The sequence below is a fragment of the Gopherus flavomarginatus genome, unplaced genomic scaffold (assembly GCF_025201925.1).
Source record: "Gopherus flavomarginatus isolate rGopFla2 unplaced genomic scaffold, rGopFla2.mat.asm mat_scaffold_34_arrow_ctg1, whole genome shotgun sequence".
Classification (NCBI taxonomy): Eukaryota; Metazoa; Chordata; order Testudines; family Testudinidae; genus Gopherus; species Gopherus flavomarginatus.
This window is the reverse complement of record NW_026115061.1, coordinates 6,436,649-6,452,452: the sequence shown is the minus strand read 5'-3', so window position 1 is coordinate 6,452,452 and position 15,804 is coordinate 6,436,649. Positions and strand designations below refer to the sequence as shown.

General features: G+C 52.1%; 5 non-coding genes across 5 annotated transcripts; 3 read left to right on the top strand and 2 right to left on the bottom strand.

Moving 5' to 3' along the window:
• Positions 1–1,446: 1,446 nt before the first annotated feature.
• Positions 1,447–1,610, bottom strand: LOC127042261 (U1 spliceosomal RNA). Its single transcript, XR_007771911.1, has one exon. It is a non-coding gene; the product is annotated as a U1 spliceosomal RNA (small nuclear RNA).
• A 3,141-nt stretch (positions 1,611–4,751) lies between these two features.
• On the top strand, positions 4,752–4,867 carry LOC127042256 (U5 spliceosomal RNA). The gene has a single exon (XR_007771906.1). It is a non-coding gene; the product is annotated as a U5 spliceosomal RNA (small nuclear RNA).
• A 1,136-nt stretch (positions 4,868–6,003) lies between these two features.
• On the top strand, positions 6,004–6,198 carry LOC127042243 (U2 spliceosomal RNA). Its single transcript, XR_007771894.1, has one exon. It is a non-coding gene; the product is annotated as a U2 spliceosomal RNA (small nuclear RNA).
• Positions 6,199–11,250: 5,052 nt separating this feature from the next.
• LOC127042262 (U1 spliceosomal RNA) lies at positions 11,251–11,414 on the bottom strand. The gene has a single exon (XR_007771912.1). It is a non-coding gene; the product is annotated as a U1 spliceosomal RNA (small nuclear RNA).
• A 3,140-nt stretch (positions 11,415–14,554) lies between these two features.
• On the top strand, positions 14,555–14,670 carry LOC127042255 (U5 spliceosomal RNA). The gene has a single exon (XR_007771905.1). It is a non-coding gene; the product is annotated as a U5 spliceosomal RNA (small nuclear RNA).
• The last annotated feature ends 1,134 nt before the right edge of the window (positions 14,671–15,804 follow it).

The following is a 15,804-nucleotide window of genomic DNA, read 5'->3' as shown; positions in this document are numbered from 1 at the left end:
CTTGGGGAGTGGAGGGCAAGCTGAGGAAGAGTTCCCTGCACAGCTTACCTCTCCATTCTCGTTTTCCTGTCCTGATCGCAAAAGCCGGGTAAGCAGCTCCGGGTAGGGAGGGGATACCATATGCGTGCAGTGGTTAGACAGGAAACAGCAAGGAACTGGACTGGTACGGAGTGAAACCGGAAGCCTCTTCTGTATGCCTGATGACTGCATGTTTGAGAGAGTTATGTGGGAAGTGGAGGCTTTGAGTGGGCTTTCAGAGGAAATGTAATGGAAAGGCAGCAGAAAGTGGAATCCCAGGGTTTTAAACAATCCTCCGATAACACACCAAAAAGCTCAGGTCTAGTTACTCATTCAAAATTAGAAGAAAGTTACAGCAAGATTTCATCATAAATGACGTCAAACCCTAAAGATTTCACAACACAACTGCTGTAAGGAGCCACGAGGGAAGCAAGACAAAGTCAACCTTCTCACAGAGAAACCCAGTTAAACCATTTCTCTCTTTTGAAGCAGCATAATCTCCCCAAATGGAAGGGCACTGTTCCCGGAGAAGGGTCCTGGAGAGGGCTTTCCTCGTTGTGCAGGCCGTCCACCTCCCCGAAAGACGGGAGCTAGGTCGACGGAAGAATTCTTCCGACCAAGGCGCGGACTGACGTAGCCGCGTCGATTTACGTTCCCCGTGCAGACCAGGCCCGAGGGTTGGAGCGTCCCGAAGAGTTAAGTCAGAACAGCTCCGTCTGTCAGGGGTGCGCAAAAGGGAAACCTGCTCCTGGGCGACGCACGCCGCCCTAACCCCCAGCGTAGCTAAGGGCTTTCGGGGAGGCGATGGGCCTAAAGCGATGGAAAGACCTCCTCCAGCACAGGGTTGTGACAGCCTGGTCTCCGTAGCACAGACAGGGAGGCCACCAAGAGACAGGAACAGACAGCAAAAGCCAAAGCGGCCCCAGGGCAGGGGGCGAGGCTGCCTGTTGGATGAGGGGACCGGGCGGGACAGGCCTTTGGGACAGGCCGTCCTCCCGTCAAAGGAGGAAGAGCCCAAGAAGGAGGGCCAGGCAAGAAGCTACAAGCAGGGAAAGAAGCAGAGCAGGCGGGCGGGCAGCTCCCCTTAGAGCAAAAGAAGGCATTGGCCCAAGCCCCCCCGCAAAAGCAGACTAGAGAGCAGATGAGCTGCAAAAGACCAGGGAAAGTCAAGAAAGCACAGAGCTTTGCAAGCCACAGGGAAAGTTTCAGAGTTGAGCTTTGCTTCTTCTCCCTTGGCCCCATCATCAGGGACAAGAACAAAGGTGCCAAAAGCTACAGGACCTGCAGAAGAGAGCCGTCACAAAGACAGGAGAGCAAAACCGCTTTTGTCAAAACCAACCACACAGCTGCACGCTGGATCAAGCATCCCCAGGCCACTGAGCAGCACTCCCCAAGGCATCTCGTTTTCCTGTCTTTTCAACCAATCGCCAGGGGAGAGCGCGAACGCAGTCCCCCACTACCACAAATTATGCAGTCGAGTTTCCCCCATTTGGGGAAATCGCAGGGGTCAACACACCCGCAGTGCAATGGATGAGCCTCACCCTGGGAAAACCACCTTCGTGATCACAGTATTTCCCCTGCCAGGTAAGTATGAGGTCCTACTGCCCAGCTGCCGCCCGCCCTCGCTCTCCCCAGACTTCTAAGACACGGGGCGGACCGCCACGCCCCAACCCCCTGGCCTCGCCCACACCGGCCCCCACTGCCGACAGATGCCCCGCCGCGTCCCCGAGGCCCCTCCCTTCTCCACGCCGAGCTCCCGGGGCCAAAGTCGGGCCCTGCCGGGCCGCCTGCCTCCGCTCCGACAATGCTCTGCTCGCACACAGATCTGCATACACGCTCACGCGACTCCGCCCCTCCGCTCGGGCCCCCTCCCCCTGCCTGCTCGGGCCATGACTCTTGCGCCCTGGAGTTGTAGCCGGGTCTCGTCCCAGGCATCCAGGCTATCAGAGAGACCACATTGACCAGCTGCTGCTGGGGAAAGAGTGCAGCTTGCATTTTGCTGCTCTCTCTCCCCACCGGAAGTTGGTCCAATACAAGAACGACCTCCCCTGCCTTGTCTCACTTCAGTTTCTCCTCAGTGCAGAAGGTCGGGTGTTGTCAGCCACTCTCCAGAAACTGGAAGGCCACTCCATCCCTTTTGTTACCTGCCAAGTGAGGCTGAGTGCACTGGCAGGCAGCGCCGTCCGAAGGAGTGGAAGATTAGACAAATGGCCAGGGAAGGGTATAAAACTATTGCTCGGGAAGGCAGGAGCGAAATTAGGAAGGGCAACTCAGGCTTGGAGTTGCAGCTAGCAAGAGATGTTAAGGGTAACAAGAAGAAGGGTTTCTTCAGGTATGTTAGCAACAAGAAGAAAGTCAAGGAAACTGTGGGCCCCATACTGAATGAGAGAGGCGACCTAGTGACAGAGGATGTGGAAAAAGCTAAGGTACTCAATGCTTTCCCCCGCCCCGCCCCCGTCTTCACGAACAAAATCTGCTCCCAGACTGCTGCACTGGGCAGCACAGCATGGAGAGGAGGTGACCAGCCCCCTGTGGAGAAAGAAGTGGTTTGAGACTATTTAGAAAAGCTGGGGGAGCACGAATCCGTGGGGCTGGATGCGCTGCATCCCAGGGTGCTAAAAGAGTTGGCGGGTGTAATTGCAGGGCCATTGGCTATTATCTTTGAAAACTCATGGTGATCGGGGGAGGTCCCGGATGACTGGAAAAAGGCTAATGTAGTGCCCATCGTTAAAAAAGGGAAGAAAGAAGGAGGATGCGGGGAACTACAGGCCAATCAGCCTCACCTCAGTCCCTGGAAAAATCATGGAGCAGGTCCTCGAGGAATCAATTCTGAAGCACTCAGAGGAGAGGCAAGTGATCAGCAGCAGTCAGCATGGATTCAGCAAGGGCAAGTCACGCCTGACTAACCGAATTGCCTTCTGTGAGGAGATAAGTGGGTCTGGGGATGAGGGGAAAGCAATGGAGGTGTTATTCCTTGACTTTATCAAAGCTTTTGATACAATCATCTCCCACAGCATTCTTGTCGGCAAGTTCAAGAAGTATGGGCTGGATGAATGGACTATAAGGTGGAGAGAAAGCTGGCTAGGTCGTCGGGTTCAACGGGTAGTGATCGATGGCTCCACGTCTAATTGGCAGCCGATATCAAGCGGCGTGCCCCAGGGGTCGGTCCTGGGGCCGATTGTGTTCAATATCTTCATTAATGTTCTGGAGGATGGCGTGGACTGCCCTCTCAGCAAGTTTGCAGATGACACTAAACTGGGAGGAAGCGGTCGATACGCTGGAGGGTAGGGGTAGGATACAGAGGGACCTAGACAAATTAGAGGATTGGGCCAAAAGACACCTGATGAGGTTCAACAAGGACAAGTGCCCAGTCCTACACTTAGGACGGAAGAATCCCACGTGCTGCTCCAGACTAGGGACCGAATGGCTAGGCAGCAGTTCTGCAGAAAAGGACCCAGGGGTTACAGTGGAGGAGAAGCTGCCTATGAGTCGACGGTATGCCCTTGTTGCCAAGAAGGCTAACGGCATTTTGGACTGTATACGTAGGGGCATTGCCAGCAGATCGAGAGACGTGATCGTTCCCTTCTATTCGACATTGGTGAGGCCTCATCTGGAGTACCGTGTCCAGTTTTGGGCCCCACACTACAAGAAGGACGTGGAAAAACTGAAAAGAGTCCAGCCTAGGGCAAGAAAAATGATTGGGGGCGGGTGGGCGGGGGCTGGAAGACATGACTTATGAGGAGAGGCTGAGGGAACTGGGATTGTTTAGTCTGCAGAAGAGAAGAATGAGGGGGGATTGATCGCTACTTCCAACTACCTGAAAGGGGGTTCCAAAGAGGATGGATCTAGACTGTTCTCAGTGGTGCCAGATGACAGAACAAGGAGCAATGGTCCCAAGTTGTGGTGGGGAAGGTGGAGGTTGGATATTAGGAAAAGCCTTTTTCACGAGGAGGGTGGTGAAGCATTGGAATGGGTTCCCTATTCCAATGGAGGTGGTGGAATCTCCTTCCTTAGAGGTTTTCAAGGTCAGGCTTGACAAAGCCCTGGCTGGGATGATTTAGTTGGGGATTGGGTTGGACTAGATGACCTCCTGAGGTCCCTTCCAACCCTGAGAGTCCATGATTTTTAAGCTGTTCCCGTGCATCAAGGTGAGCTGCAGCTCAGCAAACCCCAAGGATCTGAGGCGAGCTACTTTGCAGCAGAGGCAGACCAAGCAGCAGGTACAACGCGGGGTCACACCCCGGCCGGCAGATAGAATCTCATGTCCGAGATCCCGGCTCCTGTTCCTTGGCAAAGCGTGTGCTTTTGCTCCGGATTTTAGCTGCGGGCCAAGTGCCCTCTGGCCTCTCGTCCGGGCTCCGTCCTCCATGCGCCTGGGCATCAGCGGGACTGTCTCAGGAGAGCAGCTTCCCCACCCTCGCCGCATCCCAATCTCCGCCCAGCTGGGGAAGGAGCAGAGGCAGCCCGGAGAAAAGTCTCCTTTGAACGCCGGAGACGGCCGGAGCATCTTATTTGCATACTCACAGAGCATTGCGCGCAGCGAAGCGAGTCCCTGGTCAAGGGGCTGGTTTTGCTCCCTGTGTTCCCGGTTCTGATGATCCAACTCGGGCTATCAATCGGTTCAATTCCATTTCCTCTAAAAGCTCTGCAGTTTAGCGGGCTGTGAGAGTACTCACCCTGACTTGTGGTAGCATACGCGGTTGCCCTGGCAGCGCCTCTGCCCTGTTTTCCATGTACTCTGCTTTCTCTTCAGTTCGTATAAATCTTTCGCCTTTTACTAAAGATTTCCGTGGAGAGGAACATCTATGAGTTTGTAGCCAATTTTTGGAGGCTTTGCTTTGGTGAGGCTGTTCCCTGTTGTGAAAAAGAACAGAAGGGGGCTACCTGAACTGGTGTCAGTAGCTCGAGCTTTCCTATAAACAACTCAGAGCTGTGAAAATGACTGTTTGGGAATTACTGTTCCATTATTTTATTTTCAGCTGATCGTGTTAGTGAGATGGCTTCCTGTCTAGCAGGGGACTCTTTTGTGATGGGTATTCCGCTGGCTCTTCGGTTTTGGAAGTTTTTGGTTATCACGGTTGAAGAGCAGCAAATAAATGCGTTGTTGTTCGTGTTAAGGTTTGGTTTGTCCTAAGAGTGGATGGTTTGGAGTCATTTGTAACTCTGCCGTTAGTTATTGGCAACAGCTTGTTATTGGGCCCCTGAGTGGAAAGGCTGCTCTTGCAGATTTTAGTTTGTCATTGTTGGAAGGTCAGTTAAAGAGCTGCTCTCTTAATGTAGTCCGTGAGGGTTCTTACGCCACCCTCCTTAATATACCTTCCAGAAGGTGATTGCATAGTTTCCCTCGTCTCCCCACAGAAGAGAAATTGTCCATCCCTTTCCTGTTGGGAAAACACCAGTGTTTTCAAACCTTTTGCCCAGATGAGGGATAGTTCATAGGAGCAGAAGAGGAGGAAGGTTGTGGCCCTTTGAGTCAGATTCCTAGCGTTTAAGGCCAGAAGGAACCAGCCCATCACCTCAGAGGGACTAAGGGGCACCAATGCCCCAAATAGCGAGGAATTGCTTTGATGCAATTGACTGTATGTTTGAGATAGTTCGGTGGGAAGGAGCAGAAAAGAGCATCGGGGCTGCGGAACAGCGCTTGCATAGGCTTTCTTTGCCCTGGTTTGCTGTAAGAGTTAACAGTGAGAAATTGGTAGTCACAGGTCAGTGGGTGGCTTTATGGAAATTAGGAGTATAGAGGGGAAACCAGCGAGAGGAAGGCGTCTGCAAGACTTGTCTGTCTTTGAACAGAATTGTGCGTTAAGGGTTCTTGCTTTGAATTCTTCCACTGGAGTCATTTCGGGGAAGTGAGTCTCACGTAGAGTTCCCTAGTTACGGTGTTTGTTGCGTGTCTGGGAGCTCGTCCTGGTGAGGTAGAAATGGGTGGGCGCAGGGGTGTGCGTGCGTGCGTGGCAGAGTGTCAGCCTTGCTTCTCTGCAGCTCATTTTTATTTAAACATTTTCTAATAAACTTTTAAATGTGTTCTTATCAGTTTAATCTCTGATAGGTAGGTCCTTGATGTGAGGACTGTAGATTAGCTTGGTTGTTTGAAAGGAGGAGGGTTAGAGAAGAAGCTTGCTTTGTCTGCCCCATGTATGGACCTGGTAGTGCAGTGCTTCCAGGAACGGTGTATCTCCTTTAGGGGAGAAACTTCTGGCAGAGAAAAACAGAAAAGAGTTGAGCTGTGGTGACGGTTTTTTCAAGCAGATCTTTTTTCAATAGCAGCAAAATCTGGTGTCTTTAGCGGTTTTTCTTTCTTTGTGATAAACACCAATACAGTTACGGTTTCTTGGAAGTGTTTTGTGAGTCTGCAGATGTGAGAGGTTCTTCTTTCTCTTGCTAGAGAATTATTTAAGAAGCAGGACTCCTTCTTTCTGCTGTGAGCCTTTTCAACGGTATGAGGGACAAATGCTTTCCAGACTCTGGGTCTCTTGGGGAGATGGTTGTTTTTTTGTTTTTGTTTTTCTTGGGGTGGGGGATTGGTAATATTTGAGATTAGGTGTATATCAACAACTGCATGACTTACACAGACTTCTCCCCACCCGACCTACGTTCTCTGTATCTTGGTTGGTAAGATCGAGACAAGGCCCTAGGTGTCGTGCTGCACCTGGCACACAGGGGCCCCAATCCTGATTTCTCCCCTTCCCTCGAACCTACTGTAATCTAAATGCTAAATAATAATCCTTAACTGCTCATTATTGCCACCCTCACTATTGGAAAATCCCCAAAATCACGACAGTGGCTTACAAATCATGAGGATTCATTTTTTAAAACAAAAATGTAATGTGGGTTCTCTAGCTTTCCCTTCCGGTTTTCTGAACCAGGCAAGCTAGAAACTTACCTTTCTAGTGCAGCGAGAGCCCCAGGGAGCAGGAGCCCCCGGCACCTGGGGCTGGCATGCAGAGGGGTTCCTCACGGTTGTGTGTTCCACACTTTGATCTCACCCACCAAGTATCAAGTGTGATCTCCTCAGGCACTAGAACAGCCTTTCCATTTAGTCACAGACAGCCCCCTTGGGCACCCTGACTCTATCTTGCCACCCAGGTGTAGTAGACGCTGCTGTAACACGCAAACTCTGTACGTCCTTTAGGGCTAACCCTAGCCCAAGAGCCGGGAGCCCTTGCTTATGCTTAGAAGGCGTGCCGTCTCCCTGAAGTCCAAGCAGCATCGCGGGTGGGGACAACAGTTTCTTCCTGACAGGGTTTTTTATTCCATTCGCCCAGAGCTCAAGCTGATGGGGGCAAGTGTTTGTGCAGGTCTCTGCCACCTCGTGGGTGTGTGAGGGGGAGCAATCAACCAAGTCTTTTGTCCACAGATGATCCACAGCGGCTTGTCTGATGTCTCAGTCGAGGCTTTCTCTTGTTGGAAAGGAGATGACGCTTCTTCTGGTAAGGTAGCGTTTCACACTTGGTAATGCTTCGCTCCTGACTGGTGGCGGGGTGGCGGCAAGGGGGTTTACAGCTTTAGTGCCAACGCTTATAGATCACCTTACAACATGGGCTATGGCTATTATAGGTGAGAAGAATGCATGCAGCAACTCACGAGCTTGTCATAAACTCTAAACATACTTCTATAAAGCTAATGCCTCTTTTAACAGCACTAACAAACAGCTGAGCAAGACTAGTTACCAGCCATGCGTTTGTCACTTTTCAGTAAGGCCTAGGGGCCTTGGCATGAGCTGGCCCCTGGTCTGCCAGTGTCAGAAGAGGATCTTCCCTCTCTTATCCCCAGGTGTCTGTACTGGGAGCAGTACTGTTCAACTTACTCATAAATGATCTGGGGAAAGGGGTAAACAGTGAGGTGGCAAAATTTGCGGATGATACAAAATTGCTCAGGATAGTTAAGTCCCAAGCAGACTGCAGAGAGCCACAAAGAGATCTCACAAAACTGGGTGACGGGACAAGAGAATGGCAGATGAAGGGCGGTGCTCTTAAGTGCAAAGTCATGCACACTGGAAAACAGAATCCCAACTCTCCCTATAAAACGACGGGGTCTAAATTAGCTGTTACCACGCGAGAAAGAGATCTGGGAGGCATTGTGGATAGGTCTCTGAAAACATCCACTCAGTGTGCAGCGGAGTCTCGGGAATCATTAAGAAAGGGATAGGTAAGAAGACAGAAACTGTCATATCGCCTCAATATCAATCCATGCTACTCCCACACCTTGAATACTGTGCGCTGATGCGGTCGCCCCAATCTCAAAAAAGATATATTGGAATGGGAAAGATTCCGAAAAGGACAACAAAAATGATGAGGGAATATGGACCAGCTTCCGTCTAAGAAGGGATTAATAAGATTGGGACTTTTCATCTTGGAAAAGAGACGACTATAGGGGGATACGACGGAGGTCTATAAAACCGTGACCGGTGTGGAGAAAGTAAATCAGGAAGAGTTATTTACTCCTTCTCATAAGGCACGAACTGGGGGTGGGGGGTGTCACCAAATAAAATTAATAGGCCGCAGCTTTAAAACAAACAGAAGGAAGTATTTCTTCACGCACCACACAGTCAACCTGTGGAACTCTTTGCCAGAGGATGTCGCGAATGCCAAGACTATAACAGGGTTCCAAAAAGCACTAGATACCTTTCTGGAGGATAGTTCCATCTATGACGCTTCGCCAGCGGTATTTCTAGCTAACCCCTGTTTGCCAGAAGCTGGGTATGGGCGCCAGGGGATGGAGCACTTGATGATTCCCCGTTCTGGTCATTCCCTCTGGGGTGCCTGGCATTGGCCGCGGTCAGAAGACAGGATACTGGGCTAGGTCTTTAACTTGGACGGGGAGCTGGGAAGATGGTAAATCAGACAGAACCCGTTCGACAAACCTCTTCATTTCCTTGTTACTGCCTGACTTCTTTATTCATTTCCTTTTCCTTATTTCCCAGCTGTCACGGAGTGTGGGGGAGTCCGGCCCTGCACCCCTCTTCCTGGGACCCACAGTGACTCTTAGCCAGCCAGTAAAACAGAAGGTTTATTGGACAACAGGAACACAGGTTACAGCAGGGCTTGCAGACACAGTCAGGACCCCTCCATCGAGTCCGTCTGGGCTTTCAGGGTGCTTGGATCCTAGCTAGGATACCCTGAATTCCGCCCACACAGCCCCAAGCCCAAACTCAAACTGCTTCCCTCCTGCCACCCCCTTCCTTTGTCCCCTTCCCGGGCAAAGGGGTTGACCTTTCCCCTCCCTTACCTAGCTCAGGTTACAGGCCCTGGCATTGTCCATCCCCTAAAGTCCTCCCTTGCTCTCCCACTCCCCACACAGACAGTCCCTACTGCATCACACCAGCAGACTGACTAGACACCAGATTTGGGTGCTAGCAGAGGGACCTGACGAGCTCCTTCTTTTCGGCAGCGTTGAACATGCCAGGGCACAGTCAGATTCTGGATGCTCCTCTGAACGTAACCCCTAGCGCTCAGTTGTATGGTCACATTAACACCACCCTATATCGAAAACCCACCGACCGCTATGCCTACCTTCATGCCTCCAGCTTCCATCCCGGGCACATCACACGATCCATTGTCTACAGCCAAGCACTGAGGTACAACCGCATCTGCTCTGACCCCTCAGACAGAGACCAACACCTACAAAATCTCCACCAAGCATTCTCAAAACTACAATACCCGCACGAGGAAATAAGGAAACAGATCAACAGAGCCAGACGTGCATTAGGAGAGAGGGCTAATTAATGAGACCACAAACCTTGGAAATCAAATGAAACCTGAAGTCCGTAGAAGACCCCGAAAGGCCCTTGGGGAGTGGAGGGCAAGCTGAGGAAGAGTTCCCTGCACAGCTTACCTCTCCATTCTCGTTTTCCTGTCCTGATCGCAAAAGCCGGGAAGCAGCTCCGGGTAGGGAGGGGATACCATATGCGTGCAGTGGTTAGACAGGAAACAGCAAGGAACTGGACTGGTACGGAGTGAAACCGGAAGCCTCTTCTGTATGCCTGATGACTGCATGTTTGAGAGAGTTATGTGGGAAGTGGAGGCTTTGAGTGGGCTTTCAGAGGAAATGTAATGGAAAGGCAGCAGAAAGTGGAATCCCAGGGTTTTAAACAATCCTCCGATAACACACCAAAAAGCTCAGGTCTAGTTACTCATTCAAAATTAGAAGAAAGTTACAGCAAGATTTCATCATAAATGAAGTCAAACCCTAAAGATTTCACAACACAACTGCTGTAAGGAGCCACGAGGGAAGCAAGACAAAGTCAACCTTCTCACAGAGAAACCCAGTTAAACCATTTCTCTCTTTTGAAGCAGCATAATCTCCCCAAATGGAAGGGCACTGTTCCCGGAGAAGGGTCCTGGAGAGGGCTTTCCTCGTTGGTGCAGGCCATCCACCTCCCCGAAAGACGGGAGCTAGGTCGACGGAAGAATTCTTCCGACCAAGGCGCGGACTGACGTAGCCGCGTCGATTTACGTTCCCCGTGCAGACCAGGCCCGAGGGTTGGAGCGTCCCGAAGAGTTAAGTCAGAACAGCTCCGTCTGTCAGGGGTGCGCAAAAGGGAAACCTGCTCCTGGGCGACGCACGCCGCCCTAACCCCCAGCGTAGCTAAGGGCTTTCGGGGAGGCGATGGGCCTAAAGCGATGGAAAGACCTCCTCCAGCACAGGGTTGTGACAGCCTGGTCTCCGTAGCACAGACAGGGAGGCCACCAAGAGACAGGAACAGACAGCAAAAGCCAAAGCGGCCCCAGGGCAGGGGGCGAGGCTGCCTGTTGGATGAGGGGACCGGGCGGGACAGGCCTTTGGGACAGGCCGTCCTCCCGTCAAAGGAGGAAGAGCCCAAGAAGGAGGGCCAGGCAAGAAGCTACAAGCAGGGAAAGAAGCAGAGCAGGCGGGCGGGCAGCTCCCCTTAGAGCAAAAGAAGGCATTGGCCCAAGCCCCCCCGCAAAAGCAGACTAGAGAGCAGATGAGCTGCAAAAGACCAGGGAAAATCAAGAAAGCACAGAGCTTTGCAAGCCACAGGGAAAGTTTCAGAGTTGAGCTTTGCTTCTTCTCCCTTGGCCCCATCATCAGGGGCAAGAACAAAGGTGCCAAAAGCTACAGGACCTGCAGAAGAGAGCCGTCACAAAGACAGGAGAGCAAAACCGCTTTTGTCAAAACCAACCACACAGCTGCACGCTGGACCAAGCATCCCCAGGCCACTGAGCAGCACTCCCCAAGGCATCTCGTTTTCCTCTCTTTTCAACCAATCGCCAGGGGAGAGCGCGAACGCAGTCCCCCACTACCATAAATTATGCAGTCGAGTTTCCCCCATTTGGGGAAATCGCAGGGGTCAACACACCCGCAGTGCAATGGATGAGCCTCACCCTGGGAAAACCACCTTCGTGATCACAGTATTTCCCCTGCCAGGTAAGTATGAGGTCCTACTGCCCAGCTGCCGCCCGCCCTCGCTCTCCCCAGACTTCTAAGACACGGGGCGGACCGCCACGCCCCAACCCCCTGGCCTCGCCCACACCGGCCCCCACTGCCGACAGATGCCCCGCCGCGTCCCCGAGGCCCCTCCCTTCTCCACGCCGAGCTCCCGGGGCCAAAGTCGGGCCCTGCCGGGCCGCCTGCCTCCGCTCCGACAATGCTCTGCTCGCACACAGATCTGCATACACGCTCACGCGACTCCGCCCCTCCGCTCGGGCCCCCTCCCCCTGCCTGCTCGGGCCATGACTCTTGCGCCCTGGAGTTGTAGCCGGGTCTCGTCCCAGGCATCCAGGCTATCAGAGAGACCACATTGACCAGCTGCTGCTGGGGAAAGAGTGCAGCTTGCATTTTGCTGCTCTCTCTCCCCACCGGAAGTTGGTCCAATACAAGAACGACCTCCCCTGCCTTGTCTCACTTCAGTTTCTCCTCAGTGCAGAAGGTCGGGTGTTGTCAGCCACTCTCCAGAAACTGGAAGGCCACTCCATCCCTTTTGTTACCTGCCAAGTGAGGCTGAGTGCACTGGCAGGCAGCGCCGTCCGAAGGAGTGGAAGATTAGACAAATGGCCAGGGAAGGGTATAAAACTATTGCTCGGGAAGGCAGGAGCGAAATTAGGAAGGGCAACTCAGGCTTGGAGTTGCAGCTAGCAAGAGATGTTAAGGGTAACAAGAAGAAGGGTTTCTTCAGGTATGTTAGCAACAAGAAGAAAGTCAAGGAAACTGTGGGCCCCATACTGAATGAGAGAGGCGACCTAGTGACAGAGGATGTGGAAAAAGCTAAGGTACTCAATGCTTTCCCCCGCCCCGCCCCCGTCTTCACGAACAAAATCTGCTCCCAGACTGCTGCACTGGGCAGCACAGCATGGAGAGGAGGTGACCAGCCCCCTGTGGAGAAAGAAGTGGTTTGAGACTATTTAGAAAAGCTGGGGGAGCACGAATCCGTGGGGCTGGATGCGCTGCATCCCAGGGTGCTAAAAGAGTTGGCGGGTGTAATTGCAGGGCCATTGGCTATTATCTTTGAAAACTCATGGTGATCGGGGGAGGTCCCGGATGACTGGAAAAAGGCTAATGTAGTGCCCATCGTTAAAAAAGGGAAGAAAGAAGGAGGATGCGGGGAACTACAGGCCAATCAGCCTCACCTCAGTCCCTGGAAAAATCATGGAGCAGGTCCTCGAGGAATCAATTCTGAAGCACTCAGAGGAGAGGCAAGTGATCAGCAGCAGTCAGCATGGATTCAGCAAGGGCAAGTCACGCCTGACTAACCGAATTGCCTTCTGTGAGGAGATAAGTGGGTCTGGGGATGAGGGGAAAGCAATGGAGGTGTTATTCCTTGACTTTATCAAAGCTTTTGATACAATCATCTCCCACAGCATTCTTGTCGGCAAGTTCAAGAAGTATGGGCTGGATGAATGGACTATAAGGTGGAGAGAAAGCTGGCTAGGTCGTCGGGTTCAACGGGTAGTGATCGATGGCTCCACGTCTAATTGGCAGCCGATATCAAGCGGCGTGCCCCAGGGGTCGGTCCTGGGGCCGATTGTGTTCAATATCTTCATTAATGTTCTGGAGGATGGCGTGGACTGCCCTCTCAGCAAGTTTGCAGATGACACTAAACTGGGAGGAGCGGTCGATACGCTGGAGGGTAGGGGTAGGATACAGAGGGACCTAGACAAATTAGAGGATTGGGCCAAAAGACACCTGATGAGGTTCAACAAGGACAAGTGCCCAGTCCTACACTTAGGACGGAAGAATCCCACGTGCTGCTCCAGACTAGGGACCGAATGGCTAGGCAGCAGTTCTGCAGAAAAGGACCCAGGGGTTACAGTGGAGGAGAAGCTGCCTATGAGTCGACGGTATGCCCTTGTTGCCAAGAAGGCTAACGGCATTTTGGACTGTATACGTAGGGGCATTGCCAGCAGATCGAGAGACGTGATCGTTCCCTTCTATTCGACATTGGTGAGGCCTCATCTGGAGTACCGTGTCCAGTTTTGGGCCCCACACTACAAGAAGGACGTGGAAAAACTGAAAAGAGTCCAGCCTAGGGCAAGAAAAATGATTGGGGGCGGGTGGGCGGGGGCTGGAAGACATGACTTATGAGGAGAGGCTGAGGGAACTGGGATTGTTTAGTCTGCAGAAGAGAAGAATGAGGGGGGATTGATCGCTACTTCCAACTACCTGAAAGGGGGTTCCAAAGAGGATGGATCTAGACTGTTCTCAGTGGTGCCAGATGACAGAACAAGGAGCAATGGTCCCAAGTTGTGGTGGGGAAGGTGGAGGTTGGATATTAGGAAAAGCCTTTTTCACGAGGAGGGTGGTGAAGCATTGGAATGGGTTCCCTATTCCAATGGAGGTGGTGGAATCTCCTTCCTTAGAGGTTTTCAAGGTCAGGCTTGACAAAGCCCTGGCTGGGATGATTTAGTTGGGGATTGGGTTGGACTAGATGACCTCCTGAGGTCCCTTCCAACCCTGAGAGTCCATGATTTTTAAGCTGTTCCCGTGCATCAAGGTGAGCTGCAGCTCAGCAAACCCCAAGGATCTGAGGCGAGCTACTTTGCAGCAGAGGCAGACCAAGCAGCAGGTACAACGCGGGGTCACACCCCGGCCGGCAGATAGAATCTCATGTCCGAGATCCCGGCTCCTGTTCCTTGGCAAAGCGTGTGCTTTTGCTCCGGATTTTAGCTGCGGGCCAAGTGCCCTCTGGCCTCTCGTCCGGGCTCCGTCCTCCATGCGCCTGGGCATCAGCGGGACTGTCTCAGGAGAGCAGCTTCCCCACCCTCGCCGCATCCCAATCTCCGCCCAGCTGGGGAAGGAGCAGAGGCAGCCCGGAGAAAAGTCTCCTTTGAACGCCGGAGACGGCCGGAGCATCTTATTTGCATACTCACAGAGCATTGCGCGCAGCGAAGCGAGTCCCTGGTCAAGGGGCTGGTTTTGCTCCCTGTGTTCCCGGTTCTGATGATCCAACTCGGGCTATCAATCGGTTCAATTCCATTTCCTCTAAAAGCTCTGCAGTTTAGCGGGCTGTGAGAGTACTCACCCTGACTTGTGGTAGCATACGCGGTTGCCCTGGCAGCGCCTCTGCCCTGTTTTCCATGTACTCTGCTTTCTCTTCAGTTCGTATAAATCTTTCGCCTTTTACTAAAGATTTCCGTGGAGAGGAACATCTATGAGTTTGTAGCCAATTTTTGGAGGCTTTGCTTTGGTGAGGCTGTTCCCTGTTGTGAAAAAGAACAGAAGGGGGCTACCTGAACTGGTGTCAGTAGCTCGAGCTTTCCTATAAACAACTCAGAGCTGTGAAAATGACTGTTTGGGAATTACTGTTCCATTATTTTATTTTCAGCTGATCGTGTTAGTGAGATGGCTTCCTGTCTAGCAGGGGACTCTTTTGTGATGGGTATTCCGCTGGCTCTTCGGTTTTGGAAGTTTTTGGTTATCACGGTTGAAGAGCAGCAAATAAATGCGTTGTTGTTCGTGTTAAGGTTTGGTTTGTCCTAAGAGTGGATGGTTTGGAGTCATTTGTAACTCTGCCGTTAGTTATTGGCAACAGCTTGTTATTGGGCCCCTGAGTGGAAAGGCTGCTCTTGCAGATTTTAGTTTGTCATTGTTGGAAGGTCAGTTAAAGAGCTGCTCTCTTAATGTAGTCCGTGAGGGTTCTTACGCCACCCTCCTTAATATACCTTCCAGAAGGTGATTGCATAGTTTCCCTCGTCTCCCCACAGAAGAGAAATTGTCCATCCCTTTCCTGTTGGGAAAACACCAGTGTTTTCAAACCTTTTGCCCAGATGAGGGATAGTTCATAGGAGCAGAAGAGGAGGAAGGTTGTGGCCCTTTGAGTCAGATTCCTAGCGTTTAAGGCCAGAAGGAACCAGCCCATCACCTCAGAGGGACTAAGGGGCACCAATGCCCCAAATAGCGAGGAATTGCTTTGATGCAATTGACTGTATGTTTGAGATAGTTCGGTGGGAAGGAGCAGAAAAGAGCATCGGGGCTGCGGAACAGCGCTTGCATAGGCTTTCTTTGCCCTGGTTTGCTGTAAGAGTTAACAGTGAGAAATTGGTAGTCACAGGTCAGTGGGTGGCTTTATGGAAATTAGGAGTATAGAGGGGAAACCAGCGAGAGGAAGGCGTCTGCAAGACTTGTCTGTCTTTGAACAGAATTGTGCGTTAAGGGTTCTTGCTTTGAATTCTTCCACTGGAGTCATTTCGGGGAAGTGAGTCTCACGTAGAGTTCCCTAGTTACGGTGTTTGTTGCGTGTCTGGGAGCTCGTCCTGGTGAGGTAGAAATGGGTGGGCGCAGGGGTGTGCGTGCGTGCGTGGCAGAGTGTCAGCCTTGCTTCTCTGCAGC